Source organism: Danio rerio, chromosome 6, assembly GCF_052040795.2.
Source record: "Danio rerio strain M-AB ecotype USA chromosome 6, GRCz13ab, whole genome shotgun sequence".
Lineage (NCBI taxonomy): Eukaryota > Metazoa > Chordata > Actinopteri > Cypriniformes > Danionidae > Danio > Danio rerio.
The window spans coordinates 60,172,501-60,200,000 of NC_141026.1; the positions used below are offsets into that span (position 1 = coordinate 60,172,501).

General features: G+C 36.6%; 1 protein-coding gene across 2 annotated transcripts in view; it reads right to left on the bottom strand.

Annotated features, from left to right (window-relative positions):
• LOC147843705 (uncharacterized) overlaps positions 1–27,500 on the bottom strand; it is a 999,056-nt gene that overhangs the window by 218,662 nt on the left and 752,894 nt on the right. Inside the window, exon 3 of one of the 2 annotated variants that reach the window (XM_087258202.1) lies at positions 6,873–7,149. The gene's annotated coding sequence lies outside the window, so the exon portion shown is untranslated. Of the gene's footprint in view, positions 1–6,872; positions 7,574–27,500 lie in introns of those variants that run through there. The other variant, XM_087258201.1, reaches the window with a different exon arrangement.

Sequence of the window (27,500 nt, forward strand, 5' to 3'; positions counted from 1 at the left end):
CATGTCATGAAGCTCAATCATCTCAGACTGGTTTCTTGAACATGACAATGAGTTCATTGTACTCAAATGGCCTCCACAGTCACCAGAGCTCAACCCAATAGAGCAGCTTTGGGATGTGGTGGAACGGGAGATTGGCATCATGCATGTGCAGCCGACAAATCTGCAGCAACTGTGTGATGCTATCATGTCAATATGGAGCAAAATCTCTAAGAAATATTTCCAGTACCTTGTTCACTCTTTGTCACGGAGGATTAAGGCAGTTCTGAATTCAAAAGAGGGTCCAGCACGGTACTAGTAAGGTGTACCTAATAAAGTGGCCGGTGAGTGTATATCTAATTGCACTTTCGGTGACATTAGCCTACTATAATATGACATAATATAATATAATATAATATAATATAATATAATATAATATAATATAATATAATATAATATAATATAATATAAAACATATTTTATAATATATACATTATGTATATATATATATATATATATATATATATATATATATATATATATATATATATATATATATAATGTATGTATTATAAAATATAAAAAATGCATTGTATAAAAAATGTATTTAAAAAGTGACAAAAACTGTGAAAATATTAATAATAAAATTATAAATATACCCATACCTATGCATATATATATATATATATATATATATATATATATATATATATATATATATATATATATATATATATATATATATATATATATATATATATACAAACACTAATCAACATTTGAAAACACACAAAATCAGACATTACTTTAATGAGAAACATGATTGTTTAACTGTAAAAATAATAATAATAATAATAATAACATGTAATGAAAGTTAAGGATAATGAAAATAACAGTTTCTTTTAAAGTAATAATAATAATAATAACTACTAATATATTCAGACACACAGGATGATGACTATTAAAAAAAATCTGCTCAACTGTCATGAACGTCATAATATAAAAAGTATTAAAAATAAGCTTGTTTTAATAGTTTTTTCTTTGATTAGGAGGTGAAATATGTCATGTTTTTTTAAAATGAAAATAATCTAATTACTTAAACTCTTAGCTAATTAATCAAGCAGAAAACACTTTATGATTGTATTGCAGACCACAAAAAACCCCCCATTAAAACAGTTAAAAAAAGTGCACATTACCTTCTTTACAGTAAATGAATTACACTCGCTCACTTCAGCGTGCCACAAATGTGTGTGAAGAGAAAGGAAAGCGAGTACGTTCCCTCATAATAAGCGAGGGCCAATAAATAAGGGAGGTTACACAAGTGTTATTAAATGTCAGAATGATTACTGTGTCAGCGAACGGCTGGCTTATTCGAGCTGAACACGTCGCGTTGAGCTCTCGTCACAAAAGCACCTCAATGAACAAAAGAATCCACTCTTATTATAAACTTATGTCTCAACACTGCGTTTACACTCATTGTTTCTGAATGTTCGTCTACAGCATCATGCACTCTGTGTTTATTTTGGACTCTTTAAAGCATAGCTCACCTAAAAAAAGAGGAAGATTTGTCATCGTTTACTCATCCGCATGTCAGTCCAAACCTGAATGGCGACAAATCCGAAAGAAGATGTTTAGTAGAATGTTCAAGCTGCTCTTTTTGCATTTAGATTTTCAAAATTAAGCATATTAATGATCATTTGTTGCTATCTTACAGTGCTGTTGAATGCTGGATTGTGATTGGCTGATGAGTATTCCAAACCTGAATGATGTCATCTGTGAAACACAAAAAAGCAGATGTTTAGTAGAATGTTCATGCTGCTCTATTTGCATTCAAATTTCAAAATTAAGAGACAAAAAGCACATCAATGATCATTTGTTGCTATCTTACAGTGTTGTTGAATGCTGGATTCTGATTGGCTGATGAGTATTCCAAACCTGAATGACGTCATTCATTTGTGAAACACAAAAAAGGGAGATGTTTAGTAGAATGTTCATGCTGCTCTTTTTGCACTCGGATTTTTAAAATAAATGGACAAAAAGCACATCAATGAACATTGGTTGCTATCTTACAGTGCTGTCAATTGCTTGATTCTGATTGGCTGATGAGCATTCCGAGGTGTGTGGTTATTCCAAACCTGTATGAGGTCATTTATTTGTGAAACACAAAAAAGCAGATGTTTGATAGAATGTTCATGCTGCTCTTTTTGCATTCAGATTTTCAAAACTAAGGGACAAAAAGCACATCAATGAACATTGGTTGCTATCTTACATTGCTGTCAAATGCTTGATTCTGATTGGCTGATGAGTATTCCAAACCTGAATGACATCATTCATCTGTGAAACACAAAAAAGGAGATATTTAGTAGAATGTTCATGCTGCTCTTTTTGCATTCGAATTTTCAAAATGAATGGACAAAAAGCACATCAATGATCATTGGTTGCTATCTTACAGTGCTGTCAAATGCTTGATTCTGACTGGCTCATGAGCATTCTTAGGTGTGTGGTTATTCCAAACCTGCATGACGTCATTCGTTTGTGAAACACAAAAAAGAGATGTTTAGTAGAATGTTCATGCTGCTCTTTTTTGCATTCGGATTTTTTTAAATTAAGTGAACAAAACATCAGTGATGATTGGCTGCTATCTAACAGTGCTATCGATTCTGATTAGCTGATGAGTATTTCAAATCTAAATGACGGAAATTATCTGTGAAACACAAAAAGAAGATATTTATTAGAATGTTCATGCTGCTCTTTTTGCATCAGATATTCAAAATTAAAAGATAATTCACAGTGCAGATCAAAGATTATTATTTGTTGCCATACTACTGTTGAATACTCAATTCTGATTGGCTGATGAGCATAATGCACTATGGGCCATTTAATTATAAGAAAATAATGCACAACTGTGGTGAATCAACCACTCAGCTGTGCATAATTTTCTAATAATTCAACACACCGCCCACAATTGTTCAATAAATAATCTTCTTCACAGCCATACTGACCATCTGAACAAGTATACACTGAATCCTTGTCTTGTTTCTAGTCCAAATATCTAAAAAAAAAAAAAAAAAACCTCTTAAATCAAGCAGCATTTTCTAGCCAAGCAGAACACATTGTCTTGTTTTAAGAAATAATATGACAAAATTGAGTACGTTTTTCCCTTAAAACAAGTTAAATAATCTGCCAACAGGGTCAGCTAAATAATGCTTTGTCAAAAATACTAGCAAGATTATTTTACCAGCATTATTGCGTGCCTAATAAACTGAAATGCTGCAGATGTAGGCGTGAGTTTCAGACAGCTTTGTTTGATGGTTCTGAGTAAATGATGACAGAAATCTCTTCTGTTTTTTGCCTGATCTGTTCCTGTAAGCGTGTTTGCTATGTTTTGGACAGCTTGTGTTGGCTTGTTTTGGTCAGAAAGTATCTTGTGTGCTTTTACAGGAATACTCATTTTTTTCCTCTTAAATGAAAACACTTAAGAAACACCCTGTTGAAACAGTCGTCTTTAGCTTTATTTTTCACAGATTCAATCTGAAGTGACCAAATCTAAAGGTATACAGACGAAAAATCAAAAGCACACAATAATTGATTTAAATTTAGCCCTGACATTGATATTGTACGGCAAGCATGGCTATATTACATCTTTAGGCAATAAGATGCTGTCATGATATACAAATTAAAATAAATGCATATGATGCATACAGATAAAAAAACACATTTATTATCGTAACATATTATATATATTTTATTCTTAGTATCATTGATATAGTATTATAGTATTGGTTTACATTTTTGATTAGACTAAAATGTTCATATATACTGCATTTATTGTCTTTTTGGTTAAAGTTTTAGTAATTTAGGTGTGTTTTAATAATTGTTTAGTTTCTATTTTTTTAAAATGTGCTCCTATATGTATGTATGTGTATATACTGTATATATGTTTGGCCATAATGTATGTATGTATATATATATATATATACACACACACACACACACACACACACACACACACACACACACACACACAGTGTCAAGCAGAAGTTTACATACACTCTAAAAAACAGAACATAACCATTTTTAAAATACTGTCTGATGGTAAATCATACTAAACGTTTACTATTTTAGGTCTGTTAGGATTACCTAAATCATTTACATTTGCTTAATTTTTAGATAGTCAATAGTTTACATATATTTCCTTGGTATTTTTTAGCTTTGCTTTTAAACTGTATAACTTTGGTCAAATGTTTCGGGTCTCCTTCCACAAGCTTCTCACAATAGTTTGCAGGAATTTTGGCCCATTCCTCCTGACAGGATTGCTGTAACTGAGTCAGATTTGTAGGCTGTCTTGCTCGAACAAGCTTTTTCAACTCTGCCCACACATTTTCTATAGGATTGAGTTCAGGGCTTTGTGATGGCCACTCCAAAATATTCACTCTGTTGTCCTTAAAGCACATTTGAACTAATTTGGCAGTGTGTTTAGGGTCATGGTCTGTTTGGAAGAGCCATTTGTAGCCAAGTTGTAATGTCCTGGTTGATGTCTTGAGATGTTGCTTCAGTATTTCTCCATAATGTTCTGTCTTCATGATGCCATCTATGCTGTGAAGTCGACCAGTCCCTCCTGCAGCAAAACAGCCCCACAACATGATGCTGCCGCCCCCATACTGCACAGTTGGGATGGTGTTGCTAGGCTTGTGCGCTTTCCCCTTTGTCCTCCAAATGTAACACTGCTCATTATGGCCAAACAGCTCAATCTCAGCTCCATCAGAGCACAGGACATGTCTCCAAACATGAGTCTTTCCCCAGTGTAATTCAGCTAATGGTAATCTGGCTTTGTTGTTGATTCTGGCTTGTTGATTTTCTCATGTTGTCACACAAGGAAGCAGTGTGTTTGAGCTTTTCCTTCAACACTATTCTACACTTGTGCCTCACATTAACTCAAATGTTGTCAATTAGCCAATCAGAAACCTCCAAAGCCTTGACATCATCATCTGAGCTTTTCCAGAGGCAGAATAATCTTATTGTGTGTAAACTTGACCTTCAAGAAGAGTTACAACAATTTCTCAACAAAATCTCTCTCATTATTCTGCTATTAAGCAGAACGGAAACACATTGATAATCCTAACTTACCTAAAAGAGAACAAGTTTAGTCACATTAACATCTGACTTTTTTTAAAATGGTTATGTGCCTTTTTATACAGTGTATGTAAATTTCTGCTTTTAACTATATACCTGACAAAAGTCTTTTCGCCTATCCAAGTTTTAGGAGCAACAAATAATACCTTGACTTCTAGTTGATCATTTGGTATCAGAAGTGTCTTATATAAAAGGCAAAGGCCTCTAGATTTACATGTCTTGATTTTGAATGATTTGATCAGGACAGTAAGGTCTGACTCTGCTTAGACAATAGTTTTGTGACTGAACAGAAATAATGTCCAGTATAGAATATAAAGTCCTGCAGCAGTGGAGACAGAATGAATATTGTGTCTGACTCCATCATGAGCTTGGAGGACTGCATCCATACATCTCTGACATGACTCAAATCACTGATTAATAAAGTCATCTGGAATGAAGAAGAAAGCGTTGCAGGACTCCCAGAGTTCATCAAGATACTTTGGATTCATCTTCAACGCCTCCTCCTTCTCCTTACACCAGACATGCTCAATAATATTCATGTCTGGTGACTGGGCTGGCCAATACTGGAGCAGCTTGACCTTCTTTGCTTTCAGGAGCTTTGATGTGGAGGCTGAAGTATGAGAAGGAGCGCTATCCTGCTGGAGAATTGTCCCTCTCCTGTGGTTTGGGCAGCACAAATGTCTTGACACCTCAGGCTGTTGATGTTGCAGATCTCCCCATACTGAATGTAACCCCAAACCATGATTTCTCCTTCACCAAACTTGACTGATTTCTGTGAGAATCTTGGTCCATGTGGGTTCCAGTAGGTCTTCTGCAGTATCTCTGATGATGCAGATCAACAGATAATTCATCAGGAAAATCCACCTTCTGACACTTTTCCAAATGATCAACCAGAAGTCAAGTTATTATTTGTTGCTCTTACAGCTCTGATCGACAACAAGAATTTTGTCAAGTAGTGTAGATACATAAATTATTTATTATTTAATATTTATATGATCATATATATATTTTTTCTGTATATGATGATATTTGTGCTCTTATCTGACAGAATTGATCAACCCTCATCAGTCAGTTCTATACATATTTATCCTTTTTTTGTATTTTCTGTCAAATAAACCTCCTGCATATTAACAGAATCATAATATTCCAATCGACACGCTCAACATATACCTAACCTTTACTTCTGTACACAGTATGTCTGTCGATGTCGCGTTTATTTCCACTAAATGTGCCAGTATAGAGACGACTGTTTCATGTTTACTTTGGTTATTCGAAATCATTAAATCCATAATCCTTCCTGCGGGCTTTTCAATCAGCTCTTTCTTATTGCGTATAGCTTTTGCGTTATAAATAATAAATGTCAGAGCAGACCTCGCTTCTTCGTAATGATTGTGACATTTCAAAATCAAAACGAGTGCACTTCACTTGCTGAAGAGTCAAATTTTCCCTCAACAAAAGACTTGACTGGAAGCCAACAAAATGACTAAGATCAGCACTTTGGTTATCATCAGACGCTCCGTCATTTTTATGCTGCTTTTCATGCACTCAATCCGCTCTGTCGACTGTTTGATAAAACATATTCTCTGTGGAGTTAATAAACCTGTCCGTCTGTCTGTCTGTCTCATATACTGTTGAAGTCAGAATTATTAGCCCCCTTGTATATTTTATTTCCCAAATTCTGTTTAACGGAGAGACGATTTCTTCAACACATTTAACACCAAAACACATGTGTTGAGCTGTTGACAGTGGTATATGTGTCCCACACTGCTAAAAACACTATCAGGACACCTATATTTCACTAAAAAGTGTAAATTGGTTGTTTTTGCGTTATTTCAAGCAAATTCGTACTTCCTGTTTGAAACTAATTTTTGAAGCTGCGTCACGGTCATGACATAATAGCGTGTATTCCAGCGTGCAGACTGGACGTCTGTGCCAGAGTGAGTCTTATTACGTCTTACAGTGTGCTGCATTAATGCATGAGTAAGGCTTGGTTCAAACCAATCAGCGCGCTCTATTGTGCAACTTCATTAATATTCATTACTGTCACAGTGTTTAGAGGACAGAGACGCCACGTTGTGTTGGCAAAACAAGCGTGAAGTGTTGCTTTTATAGTTTGCTGCAGTTAAGTTTTGTTTTCATTTTCTCTCTGTAAGAGCTCAGACTCACGTGTGGATTAACAGTGTACGCGACGCTCGACAACAATAACTTACGTGTCTAAGGAGGAACATTGTTTACCTGAGAGCTGTTCTCATCTGCAAACGCTGAGATCCGGATTCGCTTTAGTCTCCTCTTAATAAAGACGCGGCTCTAGTTGCTGGTGATTGTCCTGTCTCTACAGATTTGGTAAGTGAGCGACCAGTGCTCTTTGCTTATTCAGTTCGTATTTTATTCGTATCAAACAAACTATTGCACTGAGTGTAAACAAGTTAGCACTAACAGTTACAACCAAACTATAACCTCGTGTTGGATTTTGTGACCGGAATAACACATGTGGCTTTTTGACGCTACCTGCCGTGTGCATCTAAGTTTCCTGGAAATACAGAGGGTTTTTTTCTCTCATTCGCCGCGCGGTATCAAACAATGCATGAAAAATACACGCTTAGAGCAGTTCCTCGAATCAAATATCTCGTTTGTCACGAGGGGCAAGAATGAATTCCCTGAATGAAAGAGCCAAACTGCAGTTGGTGTGAAAAACACCCTGCTGAGACGAGGGGGTTTCATGGCCCTTTAAAATCATAACAGTTTTAATAACTCATCTCTTATAACTGATTTATTTTCTCTTTGCCATGATGACAGCACATCATATTAGACTAGATGTTCTTCAAGACACTAGTGTTCAGCTTAAAGAGACATTTAAAGGCTTAACTAGGGTATTTAGGGTAAAGTTAGGGTAATTAGGCAAGTCATTGTATAACAGTGGTTTGTTTTGTAGACAATCCAAAACTAATATTGCTTTAGGGGGCTAATAATATTAACCTTAAAATGAAAACTGCTTTCATTCTAGCCAAAATAAAACAAATAAGACTTTCTAGACAAAATATTATATGAAATACTTTGAAAATGTCTATGCTCTGTTAAACATCATTTGGGAAATATATGAATATATGAGTATTTATTTATATGAAAACTCCAATGTGTCATTGACATAAGCATTCAATCCTCACAGGGTAATATTTCCAGCTTTTGTACAGAAAGTGCTGTTGTTTTTTTTCCCTCTTGGATGCTAGCGTTCATATTTAGATGACATAATTATGACATGATGTGATTTTGTGTGGAATATATAATGGGCGTTTTGACAATATTTCCTTGTTTTCTTTTTACTGCACCACATAAACATGATGTGCTTTTGGATTAAAATGAAGAGCTAACAATAATGATTAGACAAACGTGGAGTATGAGTCTTCATTTGTGATTTTGTTGTCATGATGGGGAATGTAGTTCAGTCACAGTTTTCTCTTTATATATCAGCTGGATAAAGAGGGACATCTGTCTGGTAAATATATACAGCTGAGGTCAGAATTATCAGTCTCCCTGAATTATTAGAACACTTTTTAATTTTTATTATTTTTTCCTTAATTTCTGTTTAACGGAGAGCAGATTTTTTTTAACACATTTCTAAACATAATAGCTTTAATAATTAATTTCTAATAACTGATTTATTTTATCTTTGCCATGATGACAGTAAATAATATTACACTAGAAATTCTTCCAGACACTTCTATACAGCTTAAAGTGACATGTAAAGGCTTCACTAGGTTAATTAGGGAAACTAGGCAGGTTAGGGTAATTAGGCAAGTTATTGTATAACAGTGGTTTGTTCAGTAGACAGTCGAGAAAAAATATAGCTTTAAGGAGCTAATAATTTTGACCCTAAAATGGTGTTTAAAAAATTCAAAACTGCTTTTATTCTAGCCGAAATAAAACAAATAAGACTTTCTCCAGAAGAAAAAATATTATCAGACATACTGTGAAAATGTCTATGCTCTGTTAAACATCATTTGAAAAAAATATTTTAAAAAGAAGAAAAATTTTCAAAGGGGGCTAATAATTCTGACTTCAAGTGTGTGTGTGTGTGTGTGTGTGTGTATAATAATAATAATAATAATAATAATAATAATAATAATAATTATTATTATTATTATTATTATTATTATTATTATTATTATTATTATTGTTATTATTATTATTATTATTATTATTATTATTATTATTATGTATTAAAAAATGCAGGAGTTCTAGCTAGGGGAAATCCATATGAATAAACATTGTAAAAATTGGTAGTTATTAATAATAACAATAATAATAATATTAATAATAATAAAGTGTCTTTTAGTGTAAATAATATACAAGGAAAATAAAATTAAATTACTAATGTTAAAACATATTTGCAAATGCTTATAACAGCATGGAATGTAGTAAGAAATAAAGACAAATACATATACTAATGCTTTATTAAATGACAATTTATTATTTATATTTAAACATTTAATTTTTTAAGGTGTATATATATATAAAATTAAAAAATAACCAAAAATATAAATAAATAATAATAAACCATATTTTTAAAGAAAATGTTATATGTAAAATTAATATTTATAAAAAATATATAAAATTACTTAAACATATTTAATAATAATTATCATATCCAGTAATAATAATATTATATTATATTATATTATATTATATTATATTATATTATATTATATTATATTATATTATATTATATTATATTATATTATATTAAATTATATTATATTATTCTTTTTTTTCGGTTTCATATCGGAACGAAACCGCCAACTTATCAAGTATGTGTTTTATACAGCGGATGCCCTTCCAGCTGCAACCAATCACTGGGAAACACCCATACACTCTCATTTACACACATACACTACAGACAATTTAGCCTACCCAATTCACCTATAGCGCATGTGTTTGTACTGTGGAGAAAACCCACGCCAAGACGGGGAGAACATGCAAACTCCACACAGAAACACCAACTGACCAAGCTGGAGCTCGAACCAGCGACCTTCTTGCTGTGAGGTGATCGTGCCACCCACTAACCACCATGACGCCCATATTATATTATATTATTGTGAAAAAATGTACGAATATATGAAGAATATGAATATGAAGAAATAATATTCTAATAATTAATATACATGTAAAATAATTATTAATTATTTATAACCATCTAAAATCCAAACAATTTCAACATTCTCCAAAACATCTTCTCTAGTACTGAACGATCTCAGGTTTTACTTTTTAGGTGTTCTGTCTCTTTAAAACCCCATTGCCGCTGTACTGGAGCGTTGCTATGCAGTTGCTAAGGAGATGCGTGTCTGTTTCTGTCTGTCCTGCATTGCTCAGACTCAACAGTAATAGTGAAGCTTTCATTAATCAGACTTCAGCAAACCCTAAAGAAGAGCTGCTTTTTTTTCTCCATCTGATCTCTTTAGATGTTTGAGCATCGCTCCACAATAGCTGTATTCATAAAGCCTGAGACTTACACCAGTCCTGCCGCGCATTATAATGAGCTCGTCATAATTACACATAATTGCAGTGTACTCGCATCTCAACAACAGGTCTGAAGTAAAGTACACAGCGAGCCAAGAACAAAAAGCTGCTCAATTCTGATTGTAATTATTAGCGCATCAGTCTTATGATAATTGTACGTCGCAGAAAAAAAGCAGGGGTTTTGTTTCAGGACAGAGATTTTTACATTAGACATCTTCAGCGCTGTGTATCAGCACAACAAAAATCTCCCTGAATGTTCTGAAACGGTTCTGCTGTTGAACTGACCTTCATATTACTGAGCTGTACGATAATATATACTCACCGGCCACTTTATTAGGTACCCCTGTCCAACTGCTCGTTAACGCTAATTTCTAATTAGCCAATCACATGGCAGCACCTCAATGCATTAAGGCATGTAGACATGGTCGAGACAATCTGCTGCAGTTCAAAGCGAGCATCAGAATGGGGAAGAAAGAGGATTTATTTGACATCGAAGTGGATTTTCACGCACAACCATTTCTAGGGTTTACAGAGAATGGTGTGACACAGAGGAAATATCCAGTGAGCGGCAGTTCTGTGGGTGCAAATTCCTTGTTTATGCCAGAGGTCAGAGGAGAATGGCCAGACTGGTTCCAGCTGATAGAAAGGCAACAGTAACTCAAATAAGCACTCGTTACAACCGAGCTCTGCAGAAGAGCATCTCTGAACACACAACACGTCCAACCTTGAGGCGGATGGGCTACAGCAGCAGAAGAGCACACCGGGTGCCGCTCCTGTCAGCTAAGAACAGGAAACTGAGGCTACAATTCACACAGACTCACCAAAACTGGACAATAGAAGATTGGAGAAACGTTGCTGCTCTGATGAGTCTCCATTTCTGCTGACACATTCGGATGGTCGGGTCAGAATTTGGCTAAATTAGTTAAATTAAGCTACTGTAAGTAATGTTTATGCAGCAATAATTCTCCAGTAGCGATAGCAGAACTGTTAACATCAGAGCTTATCGATTCTTTGGTCTTTTATAATTTAGCACCGATACAGAGTTTCGGTACTCACCCCTTATTATAGCATATGTCAACGCAATCTCAAGGCAATTCATAACTTTTAGATTTAGTGGCTAATTCGTATAAATTCGTACAATCTGATTCGTACAATTTAGTACGATTTGCTCATCGCCCAATGACGGTTGGGTGTAGGGGTGGGGTTGGGTGCCACGCCTCCTTTTTAAAATCGTATATTTTCGTACGACTGAACTTGTATGAATTCTCCAGTACTGATAGCAAAACAGTTAATGTCAGAGCTTATCAATACTTCGGTGTTTCATAATGTAGCACCTATACCGATAAAGTACCGAGTTTCAGTACCCATCCCTAATTATATCATATTTCAACCAAGCGGCAACCTCCCGCTCTCTTTCGGGAAGCCAATACGGAAGTACCTAAAACTGCAATTCATCCGAAATTCCGCTAGTCCTGGCCAGTGCTGGCTCCATAATAGAGCACATTTCAATTGAGCCCACTGTTAGAATGGCCAACTTTACAGCAGAAAAAAAAATGGTGTTTACAGCCTGGTACAAAAAAAGATTTTGGTTAATACAGCTAATATTACCCTTCATGACAACTGTGAGGGGGTGAATATTTTTATAACTCATCCATTTCCTTTATATTAAGATATATTAAGTTTGCATAATTAAGGGAGTGGCCACTTGATTGACAGCTAGTCGCCGTCACGTCACCTCAGCTGAATCCTGCAGATTAGCCACTGAACTCGGCATATTTATCGAATTTCTGAGTTGTTTTATGTGGCTTTACACAGTCAACTGCCTTTTGGACTTGTTTCCTACAATTATCATATGGCATGGAATACTGAGTGCACTTAATTGTGCTCACAAACCATCCACATGGCCTCCGTTTCCCATGTGAGTAAAGTTCTATACATATATACCATCTCTATACATGTATTTGTTTTATTTAAGATCATTTATCATTTATATTTATATTTAGAATTAAGATTAATTAGCTTTAGGCTCTAGATCAGTCATCTGAAGCGTTGTCATACAGTGTTATGCTGGAGTTCATCAATAGTCTTACATTAACTAACACAGACTATATCTGAAGTGTTTGGAAGTAATTCGCGTTTTCCTACTGTTGAAAAACGTCATAAGAACAATGTTTAGTGGCTCAATGTGTTACAGCAGTGTTTTTAAAAGTCTAAACACTTTATTGATATAGTGAACAACCAAGCACAAGTGGTCAGAACACAAGCGAGTCGCAGGTGATAAAGTATTAAGCGTCCCAAAGTAAAGTTTGTCTGAACCAGGTCCAAGCTAAATGCCAGCAGGTGTCTGTAGCTCCGCCCACTCTCCGCCTCTTTGCCCTTGTTTGGTATCCCGCCGTGGGTGCGATGACGCGCGAACAAAAGGGCGACGGTTGGCCGCGCCTACATGTGGCTTCTTTTGCGCTCTTCAGAAACCTATGGGTGACATCACGGATACTACGTCCATATATTTTACAGTCTATGATTTCAACACAATCTCAAAGCAATTAGTAACTTTTAAATTTAGAGGCTAATTCATATGAATTCATACGATCTGATTTATACAATTCAGTACGATTTCCTCATCTCCCAATGTCGGTTGGGTTTAGGGGTGGGGTTGGGTTGAGTGCCACGCCTCCTTTTTAAAAGTCGTACATTTTCGTACGACTGAACTCGTATTAATTCTCCAGTATTAATAGCAGAATGTTTAACGTCAGAGCTTATCAATACTTTGGTGTTTCATAATGTAGCACCTATACCGATAAAGTACAGAGTTTCGGTACCCATCCCTAATTATATCATATTTCAACGCAATCTCATAGCAATTCGTAGCTTTTAGATTTAGTGGCTAATTCGAATAAATTCGTACAATCTGATTTATACAATTTAGTAAGATTTGCTCATCACCCAATGACAGTTGGGTTTAGGGGTGGGGTTGGGTTGGGTGCCACGCCTTTTTTTTTAAATCGTGAATTCTCCAGTATTAATAGCAGAACGTTTAACGTCAGAACTTAACGATACTTTGGTGTTTCATAATGTAGCACCTATAAGTACAGAGTTTCGGTACCCATCCCTAATTATATCATATTTCAACGCAATCTCATAGCAATTCGTAGCTTTTAGATTTAGTGGCTAATTCGTATAAATTCGTACAATCTGATTTATACAATTTAGTAAGATTTGCTCATCACCCAATGACAGTTGGGTTTAGGGGTGGGGTTGGGTTGGGTGCCACGCCTTTTTTTTTAAATCGTGAATTCTCCAGTATTAATAGCAGAACGTTTAACGTCAGAACTTAACGATACTTTGGTGTTTCATAATGTAGCACCTATAAGTACAGAGTTTCGGTACCCATCCCTAATTATAGCATATTTCAACGCAATCTCACAGCAATTCGTAGCTTTTAGATTTAGTGGCTAATTCGAATAAATTCGTACAATCTGATTTATACAATTTAGTAAGATTTGCTCATCACCCAATGACAGTTGGGTTTAGGGGTGGGGTTGGGTTGGGTGCCACGCCTTTTTTTTTAAATCGTGAATTCTCCAGTATTAATAGCAGAACGTTTAACGTCAGAACTTAACGATACTTTGGTGTTTCATAATGTAGCACCTATAAGTACAGAGTTTCGGTACCCATCCCTAATTATATCATATTTCAACGCAATCTCATAGCAATTCGTAGCTTTTAGATTTAGTGGCTAATTCGTATAAATTCGTACAATCTGATTTATACAATTTAGTAAGATTTGCTCATCACCCAATGACAGTTGGGTTTAGGGGTGGGGTTGGGTTGGGTGCCACGCCTTTTTTTTAAAATCGTGAATTCTCCAGTATTAATAGCAAAACGTTTAACGTCAGAACTTAACGATACTTTGGTGTTTCATAATGTAGCACCTATAAGTACAGAGTTTCGGTACCCATCCCTAATTATATCATATTTCAACGCAATCTCATAGCAATTCGTAGCTTTTAGATTTAGTGGCTAATTCGTATAAATTCGTACAATCTGATTTATACAATTTAGTAAGATTTGCTCATCACCCAATGACAGTTGGGTTTAGGGGTGGGGTTGGGTTGGGTGCCACGCCTTTTTTTTAAAATCGTGAATTCTCCAGTATTAATAGCAAAACGTTTAACGTCAGAGCTTATCGATACTTTGGTGTTTCATAATGTAGCACCTATAAGTACAGAGTTTCGGTACCCATCCCTAATTATATCATATTTCAACGCAATCTCACTTTTGGATTTAGTGGCAATTCGTATGATTTCATACGATCTGATTCGTACGATCTGATTCGTACGATTTGCTCACCGCCCAATGACGATTTGGTTTAGGGGTGGGGTTGGGTGTCACGCCTCCTTTTTAAAATCGTACATTTTTTTATGACTGAGCTCGTATGAATTCGTATGAATTAGCCACTAAACTGACAAAACGTAAAATACTTGCGTATTCTCGTAAGATCAGGCTGCAAATTACAATAAACGGATGACCACCACAGAGGGTAGAGGACAGTAAATCTGACATTATTCTCTCTTCTGGCTGCCGTTATCAGTCTAACACTAATGTTTTCCTCTTTCTGAAAGTCTTGATAACACCATTATGGAGTTTATCGGTCATTATTTCAGCAAATAGGATTGTAAATAAATGATTTGCTGTACTCTCCTATTCACTGCGCTTTTAGTTTACCAACGATGGCGACATCTGCTACTGAGAAACACACAGATGTGACAAAGATCCATTGCAACGACAAAATAATCTGCTCCAATCATAAGCCTCCACTGCTCATTGTTTCTAAACTCTCTTTGTGTCCCATTGCACTATAGTGGAGATGGACACACACACACACACACACACACACACACACACACGCGGATTTAAACGAAAAATGTGAAATGTGTGTAAAGCAGTGTTGAGTCTGATGTAATGCTCTCTCACCATGTGCACATTGAGCATCACAGCAGAAGATCATGAGTTTCCATCTCCTCTCCATCAGTAAAGACACCAGTTAAACCAGCTCACAAACCCATCTGCAGGAGAAAACACACACAAAACACTCAATGGCAGCTCATCTGGGGTTTTAAAGCATCCTCATATTGTCTTGAGTCTCCTACAGCAGATTAAAATGCATGCAAGGTCAGTACATGTGTTTAATATTTGAATCATTTTGTACTGATTTCTATATGATTCACTTGAATCAGTTCAGAGCTTCATGTCTGTAAGTCCCTCCTTCTTCTATAAGCCAACTCTGCTCTGATTGGTCAGCTGTGGTCAAGTCTGTTTTTAATAATCATATAATATATATTGTGTTCCTATGTTGTGGGTAGGCGGGATTATGCAAATGAGTCACTTTTGCATGTTTTTTTTAGTATACGTTCAATATTAGAATAATTTTGCATTGACGTTAATTGACTTTCAGTTGAATCAATTTGGTGTTTAAGGTTTGTAAGCACCTCCCCTTCTATAAGCCAACTCTGCTCTAATTGGTCAGCTGTGGTTAGGTCTGGTTATATTGATCTTTCTTGATATATTGTGTTTATATGTTGTGGATAGGCGGGGATTATGCAAATGAGTTACTTTTGTCATTTTTTTTCACTATGTGTGTTTGATATTAGAATCATTTTGCATTGATTTGCATGTGATTCATTTGAATCAATTAAGAGCTTCATGTCTGTAAGCCCCTCGACCCTTCTGTTTGCCAACTCTGCTCTAATTGGTCAGCAGTTGTCAACTCTCCTTTTATTGATAAATTTTTCTTCACTGAGTTTGTATGTTGTGGGTAGGCGGGATTATGCAAATGAGCTCCTTTTGTAATTTTTCAGTATGTGTGTTTAGAATCATTCCGCCTTGATTTTAATACGATTCATTTGGATCAGTTTGGTGCTTAAAATCTGTAAGCCCCTCCCCTTTATATTAGCCAACTCTGATTGGTCAGCTGTGGTTAGGTCTTTTTATTGATCTTTCTTGATAAACTGTGTTTATGTTGTGGGTAGGCGGGATTATGCAAATGAGCACCTTTTGAATTTTTTTTCAGTGTGTGTGTTGAGAATCATTTCGCCTTGATTTTAATATGATTCATTTGGATCAGTTTGGTGCTTGAAGGTCTGTAAGCCCCTTCACCTTCTATTAGCCAACTCTGATTGGTCAGCTGTAGTCAAGTCTGTTTTTATTGATCTTTATATATTGTGTTTATATGTTGTGGGTAGGCGGCGATTATGCAAATGAGCTACTTTTGTATTTTATTCAGTATGTGTTTAATATTAGAATAATTTTGCATTGATATTAATATGATTCAGTTGAATCAGTTTGGTGCTTAAAGTCTGTGAGAAACTGGCTCTATTTTTAGCCAGCTCTGCTCTGATTGGTCAGCTGTGGTCGAGTCTGTTTTTATTGATCTTTGTATATTGTGTTTATATGTTGTGGGTAGGTGGGGATTATGCAAATGAGCTACTTTTGTATTTGTTTTCAGTATGTTTAATATTAGAATCAATTTGCATTGACTTTGATATGATTCCTTTGAATCAATTTGGTGTTTAAGGTTTGTAAGTCCCTCCCCTTCTTTAAGCCATCCTTGCTCGGATTGGTCAGCTGTGGTCAAGTCTGTTATGATTGGTCTTTACTGTGTTTTTATTTTGTGGGCAGGTGAGATTTATGCAAATGTGTTATTTTTTGTCATTATTTCAGTATATGTGTTTAATATTCAAATAATTTTGCTCTAATGTACATAATTTGCTTGAATCAGTTCAGAGCTTCAGGTCTGTAAGCCCCTCCCCCTTCTATAAGCCAACTCTGCTCTGATTGGTCAGCTGTGGTGAAGTATGTTTTCATTGGTCTTTATATATTGTGTTTATATGTTATGGATAACCGAGGTTATGCAAATGAGCTTGTTGATGATGTTTCTGTAAATCAGTAGCTGGCAAAAGATTCAAAAAATTAAATGACTCCTAAGGTGATTCCGAGTTGACTCTTGCTTTTGAGAGACAATATATTTATCTGCCATGCATTTATTTTTGATAAACAACTTTGAAGACAGCTACGTTACAAACTGTAAATGAGATGACCTGCTCTTTAAGAATAAGTAGCTTTATGCGTTTAATATTAGAATCATTTTGCATTCGTTTCAAAATGATTCGTTTGAATCAATTTAAAGCTTCAGGTCTGTAAACCCTTCGCCCTTCCAGATCAGCTCTGATTGGTCAGCTGTGTCCAAGTCTGTTTCAATTGGTCTTTTTCAGAGTGTTTATATCAGTTATTTCTGTTTTTATTATAATGTGTTTAATATTAGAATCTTTGTGCATTGATTTCAAAATGATTCATTTGGATTAATTCAGAGCTTCAGGTCCAGAAGCCACTTCTCCCACTTCCGAAAGCCAAACTCTGCTCTGATTGGTCAGTTGTGGTCAAGTATGTTTTGATAGGCCTTCCTGTGTTTATATGTTGTTACTAGGCGGGGATTATGCAAATGAGTTTGTTGATGTAGATCAGTATCAGGCAAAAGATATTGTGAAATATAATGATTCTTTAACTAGATTTAGAGTTAACTCTTTCTTTTGGGAGACAATATATTTATTTGACAAGCATTTATTTTTGAAGACAACTTTGAAGACAGCTACGTTAACTGTAAATGAGATTTTTTTTCCAAACCCACATGACCTGCTCTTTAAGACTAGTAGCTTTACATGTTTGTTATTGGAATCATTTTGCATTAATTTCAAAATGATTCGTTTGAATCAATTTAAAGCTTCAGGTCTGTCAACCCCTCGCGCTTCCAGCTCAGCTCTGATTGGTCTGCTGTGTCCAAGTCTGTTTTGATTGGTCCTTTTCAAAGTGTTTATAGGAGTTATTTCTGTTTTTTTTTTTTTCTAAATATGAGTTTGTTATTAGAATCATTGTGCATTAATTTCAAAATGATTCATTTGAAACAATTCAGAGCTTCAGGTCCAGAAGCCACTCCACCTTCCAAAAGCCAAACTCTGCTCTGATTGGTCAGTTGTGGTCAAGTCTGTTTTGATTGGCCTTTCTGTGTTTGTATGTTTTATGTAGGCGTGGATTATGCAAATGAGTTTGTTGAAAATATTATGAAATAAAATGATTCATTACCAAGATTCAGAGTTAACTCTTTCTTTTGAGAGACAATACATTTATTTGCCATACATTTATTTTTGATGAACAACTTTGAAGACAGCTACGTTACAAACTGTAAAGAATATATTTTCTTCCAAACCCACATGACCTGCTCTTACAGAATAAGTAGCTTTACATGTTTAATATTAGAATCATTTTGCATTCATTTCAAAATGATTCGTTTGAATCAATTTAAAGCTTCCGGTCTGTAAACCCCTCGCCCTTCCAGCTCCGCTCTGATTGGTCAGCTGTAGCCAAGTCTGTTTTGATTGGAGTGTTTTATGAGTTACTTCTGTACTTTTTCAGAATATGTTTAATATTAGAATCATTGTGCATTGATTTCAAAATGATTCATTTGAATCAATTCAATCCTTCAGGTCCAGAAGCCACCCCCCTTCCAAAAGCCAAACTCTGCTCTGATTGGTCAGTTGTGGGTAAGTGTGTTTTGATTGATCTTGCTGTATTTATATGTTTTATGTAGATGGGTATTATGCAAATGAGTTTGTTGATGTAAATCAGTATCAGGCAAAAGATTCAAGAATCTAATGATTCATGAATCAGATTCAGAGTCGACTCTTTGTTTTGAGAGATGAGACATCTTTGTTTATCATGCGTTTATTTCTGCAGACTGTTTATATTGAAAGACAGCTACATTACAAATTGCAAATGAGATATTTTCATGACCCGCTCTTCAATAAGAGATCACACACACCTCATCACGATTATTTGGCCCCTCCACGTTTTTGACAGTCTCACCGAAATATTTATATACTACAGGGCTTCACGCGGCATTTTGAATTGAGCATCAGAACCCGCATCGAGGAATCACAACAAGTCTGACCTTTAGCAAACATGGAGAACCAAAGAGAAAAGGTCACTGAGGAAGAGGAGGAGGAAAACAACAACAGTTATAACACACACACACACACACACACACACACACACACACACACACACACACACACAGTTTTCAACTTTTTATTCATTTTATTCGATGTTCATGAAGATTTGCCTAAATTCATGACATTACGATCAGATTTTGTTTCTTATATTTTCTTAATTTTTAATTTTAATTAGAAGGTGGCGGGTTTGAGTCCCTGCTGGGGAGTTTGCATGTTCTCCACGTGTTGGTGTGGGTTTCCTCCGGGTGCTCCCCCACAGTCCAAACACATGCGCTATAGGGGAATTGATTAACTAAATTGGCTGTAGTGTATGAGTGTGTGTGTGTGTGTGTGTGTGTGTGTGTGTGTGTGTGTGTGTGTGTGTGTGTGAATGAGTGAATGAGTGTGGGTGTTTCCCAGTGATGGGTTGCAGCTGGAAAGGCATCCACTGTGTAAAACAAATGCTGGAATAGTTGGCAGTTCATTCCACTGTGAGTAAAGAGACTAAGCTGAAGGAAAATGAACGAATGATTCTGTTTGTGTGTGTGTGTGTGTGTGTGTGTGTGTGTGTGTGTCTGTCGGTCTGCCTGCCTGCCTGCCTGTGTGCGTGTGTCTCTGTCTATCTTTCTGTGTATATGTGTGTGTGTGTGTGTCTTTCTGTCTGTCTCCCTGTGTGCGTGTGTCTCTGTCTATCTTTCTGTCTGTGTGTGTGTGTGTGCGTCTGTCTGTCTATCTGCCTGCCTGTGTGCGTGTGTCTCTGTCTATCTTTCTGTGTGTGTGTGTGTGTGTTTGTGTGTGTGTGTGTGTGTGTGTGCATCTTTCTGTCTGTGTGTGTCTCTGTCTATCTTTCTGTGTGTGTGTGTGTGTGTGTGTGTCTGTCTGTCTGTCTGTCTGCCTGTGTGTCTCTGTCTATCTTTCTGTCTCTGTGTGTGTGTGTGTGTGTGCGTCTGTCTGTCTGTCTGCCTGCATGCGTGTGTCTCTGTCTATCTTTCTGTGTGTGTGTGTGTGTGTGTGTGTGTGTGTGTGTATGTGTGCATCTTTCTGTCTGTCTGTCTGTCTGTGTATGTCTCTGTCTATCTTTCTGTGTGTGTGTGTTTGTGTGTGCATCTTTCTGTCTGTCTGTCTGTCTGTGTGTGTCTCTGTCTATCTTTCTGTGTGTGTGTGTGTGTGCGTGTGCGTCTTTCTGTCTGTCTGTCTGTGTGTGTCTCTGTCTATATTTCTGTGTGTGTGTGTGTGTGTGTGTGTGCGTCTTTCTGTCTGTCTGTCTGTCTGTGTGTGTCTCTGTCTATCTTTCTGTGTGTGTGTGTGTGTGTGTGTGTGTGCGTCTTTCTGTCTGTCTGTCTGTGTGTGTCTCTGTCTATCTTTCTGTGTGTGTGTGTGTGTGTGTGTGTGTGTGTGTGCGTCTTTCTGTCTGTCTGTCTGTGTGTGTCTCTGTCTATCTTTCTGTGTGTGTGTGTGTGTGTGTGTGTGCGTCTTTCTGTCTGTCTGTCTGTGTGTGTCTCTGTCTATCTTTCTGTGTGTGTGTGTGTGTGTGTCTGTCTGTCTGTCTGTCTGCCTGCCTGTGTGCGTGTGTCTCTGTCTTTCTTTCTGTCTGTGTGTGTGTTTGTGTGTGTGTGTGTATGGTATGTATGGGTGTATGTGCGTTTGTGTATGTGTGTGTGTATGCGTATGTGCATGTCTGTCTGTGTGTCTGTCAGTCTGTATGTGTGTGTGTTTTGTGCTGGTGTGTGTGAGAGTGTCTGTGTTTGTGCATATAGTGTGTGTGTCTATCAGTCTGTATGTGTGTGTGCGTCTATTATTCTGTCTGTATGTCTGTCTGTGTGCGTGTGTGTATTTGTGTGTCCCTGCCTATCATTGTGTGTGTGTGTGTGTGTGCAGTATGTGTCTGCCTGGCTTTGTATGTATGTGTGTGTGTTTTAAACAGGTGTGTGTGTGAGAGAGTGTCTGTGTTTGTGCGTATAGTGTGTGTGTGTCTGTGTGTGCACGTGTTTGGGTGTGTGTCTATCAGTCTGTCTGTATGTCTGTGTGTGTGTGTGTGTATTTGTGTGTCTCTGTCTATCATTTTGTCTGTCTGTGTGTGTGTCTATCATTCTATGTGTGTGTGTGTGTGTGTGTGTGTGTGTGTGTGTGTGTATGTGTGTGTGTGTGTGTGTGTGTGTGTGTGTGTGTGTGTGTGTATGTGTGTGTGTGTTTGTGCAGGTGTGTGTGTGTGTGTGTGTGTGTGTGCACGTGTATGAGTATGTGCCTGTCTGGCTGTGTCTGTATGTATGTGTGTTTTGTACAAGTGTGTGTTTGTGAGAGAGTGTCTGTGCGTATAGTGTGTGTGTGTGTGTGCACGTGTTTGTTTGTGTGTGTGTCTATCATTATGTCTGTATGTCTGTCTGTGTGTGCGTGTGTATTTGTGTGTCTCTGCCTATCATTCTTTTTGTGTGTGTGTGTGTTTGTGTGTGTATGTGTATGTGTGTGCGTGTGTATTTGTGTGTCTCTGCCTATCATTCTTTCTGTGTGTGTGTGTGTTTGTGTGTGTATGTGTGTGTGTGTGTGTGTGTGTGTGTGTGTGTGTGTCTATCATTCTGTCTGTATTTGTGTGTTCCTGCCTATCATTCTGTCTGTGTGTGCGTGTGTGTGTCCATCATTCTGTGTGCGCATGTGTGTTTGTGCAGGTGTGTGTGTGCAGGTGTATGAGTATGTGCCTGTTGGATTTGTCCGTATGTGTGTGTGTTTTGTAAAGGTGTGTTTGTGAGAGAGTGTCTGTGTTTGTGCATATAGTGTGTGCCTGCACATGTTTGTGTGTGTGTCTGTGTGTGTGTATGTCTATCATTCTGTCTGTATTTCTGTCTGTGTGTGCGTGTGTATTTGTGTGTCTCTGCCTATCATTCTGTCTGTGTGTGTGTGTCTGTGTGTGTGTGTGTGTGTATCTACCATTCTGTCTGTATTTGTGTGTCTCTGCCTATCATTCTGTCTGTGTGTGTGTCTGTGTATGTGTGTGTATGTGTGTATGTCTATCATTCTGTCTGTATGTCTGTCTGTGTGCGTTTGTGTGTGTGTGTTTGTGTTATCAGTTTATCTGTGTGTGTCTGTCTATCAATCTGTATGTCTCTCTGTGTGTGTGTGTGTGTGTGTGTGTGTGTGTGTGTGTTATCTGCAGCAGATAAGCATCTGATGTGGCCTTTGTTGAAATGACAGAACATGCCGTGTCTTAATGAAGCGTCTCTTTAGTCAACATCTCTGAGTTTGTCCTGTGAAGCGCACTTTGAGACGGGCAGAAAATAAGAATTGTGATATTTGTAATTGCATTAGGGCAGGAACGCACAGGACTCTCCGGGATTCAATCAAATTAAATACAGATATCTCAGATTGGATTGCAGCTAAATTAGATTTCTGGCCACCAAAAAAACAAGGAATGTAATCTCATTCTGCACCGAAAATACAGAAGAAATCAGAGCAGCGCATGTCTAATCTAAAGCCATCAGATGCATTAAAACACATGGAGAATATACTGCTGGAGAACTCCACGCATGAAGACTAAAAGAGCCAGAGAGAGGCGGAGCAAAACATCAAGACATCCGGTGGGAATTCAGCCGTCCAGCATTACCAGATTAATCCCAATTCCTCCCCAAAAACACTAGATGTTCAACTTTAACCTGTGTGTGAAACATAGGGCAGTGAATACGGCTGGACATCCCTCACTCAGAGACTGATGCTCAATTACATGCAGTTATTAAATTCAACATTACATTTTGCTCTTTAAAAATTACATTTTAAAATGGTTGGTTTACTAGTTGGTTAAATAATCATATATATATATATATATATATATATATATATATATATATATATATATATATATATATATATATATATATATATATATATATATATATATATTTTTTTTTTTTTTTTTTTTTTTGCCAAGGGAGAAGAACTTTTTTTTAATGTTTGTTTATATATTCATTTGTTTGTCTGCTTGTTTGTTTATCATATGTCTGTTTATGTATTAGTCTGTCTGTTTATTTATTTATTTGTCTGTCTGTCTGCTTATTAATCTATCTATCTATCTATCTATCTATCTATCTATCTATCTATCTATCTATCTATCTATCTATCTATCTATCTATCTATCTATCTATCTATCTATCTATCTATCTATCTATCTATCTATCTATCATCTATATTTTATGTCTGCTTTAATTAATGTTTTTTTATCTGTCTGCTTGTTTATTTATCTTTATTTATTTGTATATTTATTCATTTATTCATTCATGCATTCATTCATTCATTCATTCATTCATTTATTTATTTATTTATGTATTTATTTATTTATTTATTTATTTATTTATTTATTTATTTATTTATTTATTTATTTATTCATTCATTTTATTATTTGTCTGTCTGTATATATATTTATTTATCCATATTTATTTATTTATTTGTCTTCTGCTTAATAATTTGTTTATTTATTTGTCTGTCTGCTCATATAATTATCTATATTTATTTATTTATTTATTTATTTATTTGTCTGTTTATATATATATTTATTTGTCTGTTTATATATATATATATATATATATATATATATATATATATATATATATATATATATATATATATATATAATTTACTTGTAATAGTTAATTGTCTGTCTGCTTATATATTTATCTATATTTATTTATTTACTTGTCTGCCTGCTTATTAGTTTATTTATTTATTTGTCTGTCTGCTTATATATTTATTTATCTATCTACATTTATTTATTTTTTTACTTATTTATTTTTTGTCTGTCTATTTATTTATTTACTTGTCATTGAGCTTTTTCATGGCTGCTGCATGGAGGGCGCCATAGCGACCAGCGTCTTCTGGTAGAATGCTAAAAACTTCCGTGCACAGCGTGTACAACTGGTAATTTGCGCCCCGAAAATAGGTTTCAATAACGTTTTTAACGGATAACAGAGTGTTTTTGTGACACACAACTTAGAAATGTGTCTGTTAAAGCCGTTATAATCTTTCACATGTGGTTCAAGCGCATCAGTAATACGAGAAAAACGTTCTCCTAGTTCACGTGTCTGCCGTCAGAAATACAGTGTGTGTGTGTTCCCGGCCTGTCAGCTGTTAGCTCAGCGGCTCTTTAACACACACACACAGAGAGAGAGAGAGAGAGAGAGAGCAAACCAGAGTACTGGTATGAAACTTAACAGGTATGAAAGTCGTGCAATTTACAAAAATGAGCAATAAAAGTCTGTTATTGATCCTCTGCTGCTGATTTGCTGTTCATTCTAATCGCGAGCCGTTTGTGTTTTATTTCGTGTGTTGTTTTCACCACGGTTTGTGTTTTTCTGTCATTTGGAAATGACACTAGCCTGTATTTTCACTTTGTCACAGTTATTAAATCAGTGTGTCAGTGGCACAGTACAGGCTACGTGTGTCTGTCAAACATCTTGGTGAACTACATGTGTTTGGGCTGGTTATATATTTGAAATAAAGAGAAAATGTTGACTTTAGCGATGACGAGGCTTCATTTAAACTGCAGAAGATGCCGTCTGACAGCGAGGGGAAAACGCCTCACAGCAGCTGTTTTCCATCCTATTAGATCGCATTTCTTTACATGATCAGTCCAGGAGATGCTGCTGATGGACAACAGTATTAGTTCAAAGAGTATAAAAGCAAGTAAAATAAATTAAAACTATCGTTTCAAAGCTGTCTAAATGTGACTGTTTACACGCATCAGCCTCCGACCGGAAGTTCTTAGCATTCTCCTTGCGCATACACGCAAAGCATCATGGGTAATTTTGCGATCCAAGAAAAATGTCTATAGCGCTTTTACAGTGTAGATTGTGTCAAAGCAGCTTCACATAAAAGATCATAGTAAATTGAAATAGTGTAGTTCAGTTTTCTGTGTTTAAGTTCAGTTCAGTTTAGCTCAGTTCAGTGTGGTTTAACAATCACTGCTGAGAGTCCAAACACTGAAGAGCAAATCCATCCATGCGCAGCTCTACAGATCCCTAATCATGCAATCTAATGGCGACAGCGGCGAGGAAAAAACTTCACCAACTGGCGAAAATTAGGTTCAGAAGTATTGTTCTATATGTAATGATAAGGTTATTAGCTGGTAAATAATTGTCACCGACTCGGTCCCAGTCATTCCCCTCGCTGGCCAGCAGAGGTCACCATCCCCGGACTTCTAACCATTACATCATCCATTTACACTGATAATCCTGCACACCTGAAGCGCATCCACCTAATCACCCACCCTCATGCTTATAAGCAGCACTCACACACACAGTCATTGCGGAGTCCTGTTCTGCCCCGGCTAACACTACTGAACGTTTTTTACCCTTGCCTGCTTTCCCGTTGCTTACCTTGCCTTGTTCTCTGACCAGCCGCCTGCCTTGAACTCTAGCCTGGACTCTGACTCTGATATTCGCCGCCTGCCTCTGACCCATGCCTGATCATTCATACTGTGATTACCTGCCGTTGATACTTCAACGTAACACGATTGTGTTTGAGGTAAGTTCGCACACGCATTACATCTGTGTGCTTGTGTTTATTAAACTGTGTTAAATAAATTTACTGCAAATGGATCCCTCTGTCAGCCCCTGACTTCCTTCTAGTGGTACGCGGAGGAATGAAATATGTTTTGTACATGCTACACACTTTTCAAAATTTATCAAAAATAATGTATAAAATATGCCATATAAGACATATAGCCTATATTTCCGAGGTAATCTGCCACGTTTTTTTGTAACTGGGCAGAGTTGTAACTACTTTATTGGGCCTACTACACTACTGTATTTCAATACTGCTCATTTTGGTGGTACTTGCAGAGACAATTTTTTTCTGAGGTGGTACTTGATGAAAAAAGTTTGAGAACCACTGCTCTGGACAACTCTTTGGTTTTTAACAAGGTACATTTTCTTTTGCGTCAAAACCAGCTGAATCTTTTTTTTTTTTTTTGCAAAACTCTCTAAATCCACCTACTGAGACATTCATTCATTCATTCATTCATTCATTCATTCATTCATTCATTCATTCATTTTCTTGTCGGCTTAGTCCCTTTATTAATCCGGGGTCGCCACAGCAGAATGAACCGCCAAATGATCCAGCAAGTTTTTACACAGCGGATGCCCGGAGGAAGGACCGGAGGAAACCCACGCGAACGCAGGGAGAACATGCAAACTCCACACAGAAAACGCCAACTGAGCCGAGGCTCGAACCAGCGACCTGCTTGCTGTGAGGCAACAGCACTACCTATTGGACCACTGCTTCTCCCCCTACTGGGACAAGACAGTGTAATTAGCTGAACATTACTAAAGATGCCATTAGAGATTATTTTAACAAACATAAAACACATTACACAAACCACCTGATGTTATATAAATCTTTCAAGTAAGTGGCGGTTCATTCCGCTGTGGTAAACCAGGGAAAAGCAGAGGGAAAATGAATGAATGAAATCTGTCAAGTGCATTTATCAACAATATTAACACTGAAGTAAGTTAAATCTGAATATTTAGGATTTAGATAGATTGTAAGCAGGGGAATATAAACATTGTAAAATAAGCTCGGTAGATTCAAATAATGTAGTGTAAAACATCGTGAAACATTAATATCTGTGCATTGTCCATTCATTCATTCATTCATTCATTTTCTTGTCGGCTTAGTCCCTTTATTAATCCAGGGTCGCCACAGCGGAAGGAACCACCAACTTTTCCAGCAAGTTTTTACGCAGCGGATGCCCTTCCAGCCGCAACGCATCTCTGGGAAACATCCACACACTCATACACTACGGACAATTTAGCCTACCCAATTCACCTGTACCACATGTCTTTGGACTGTGGGGGA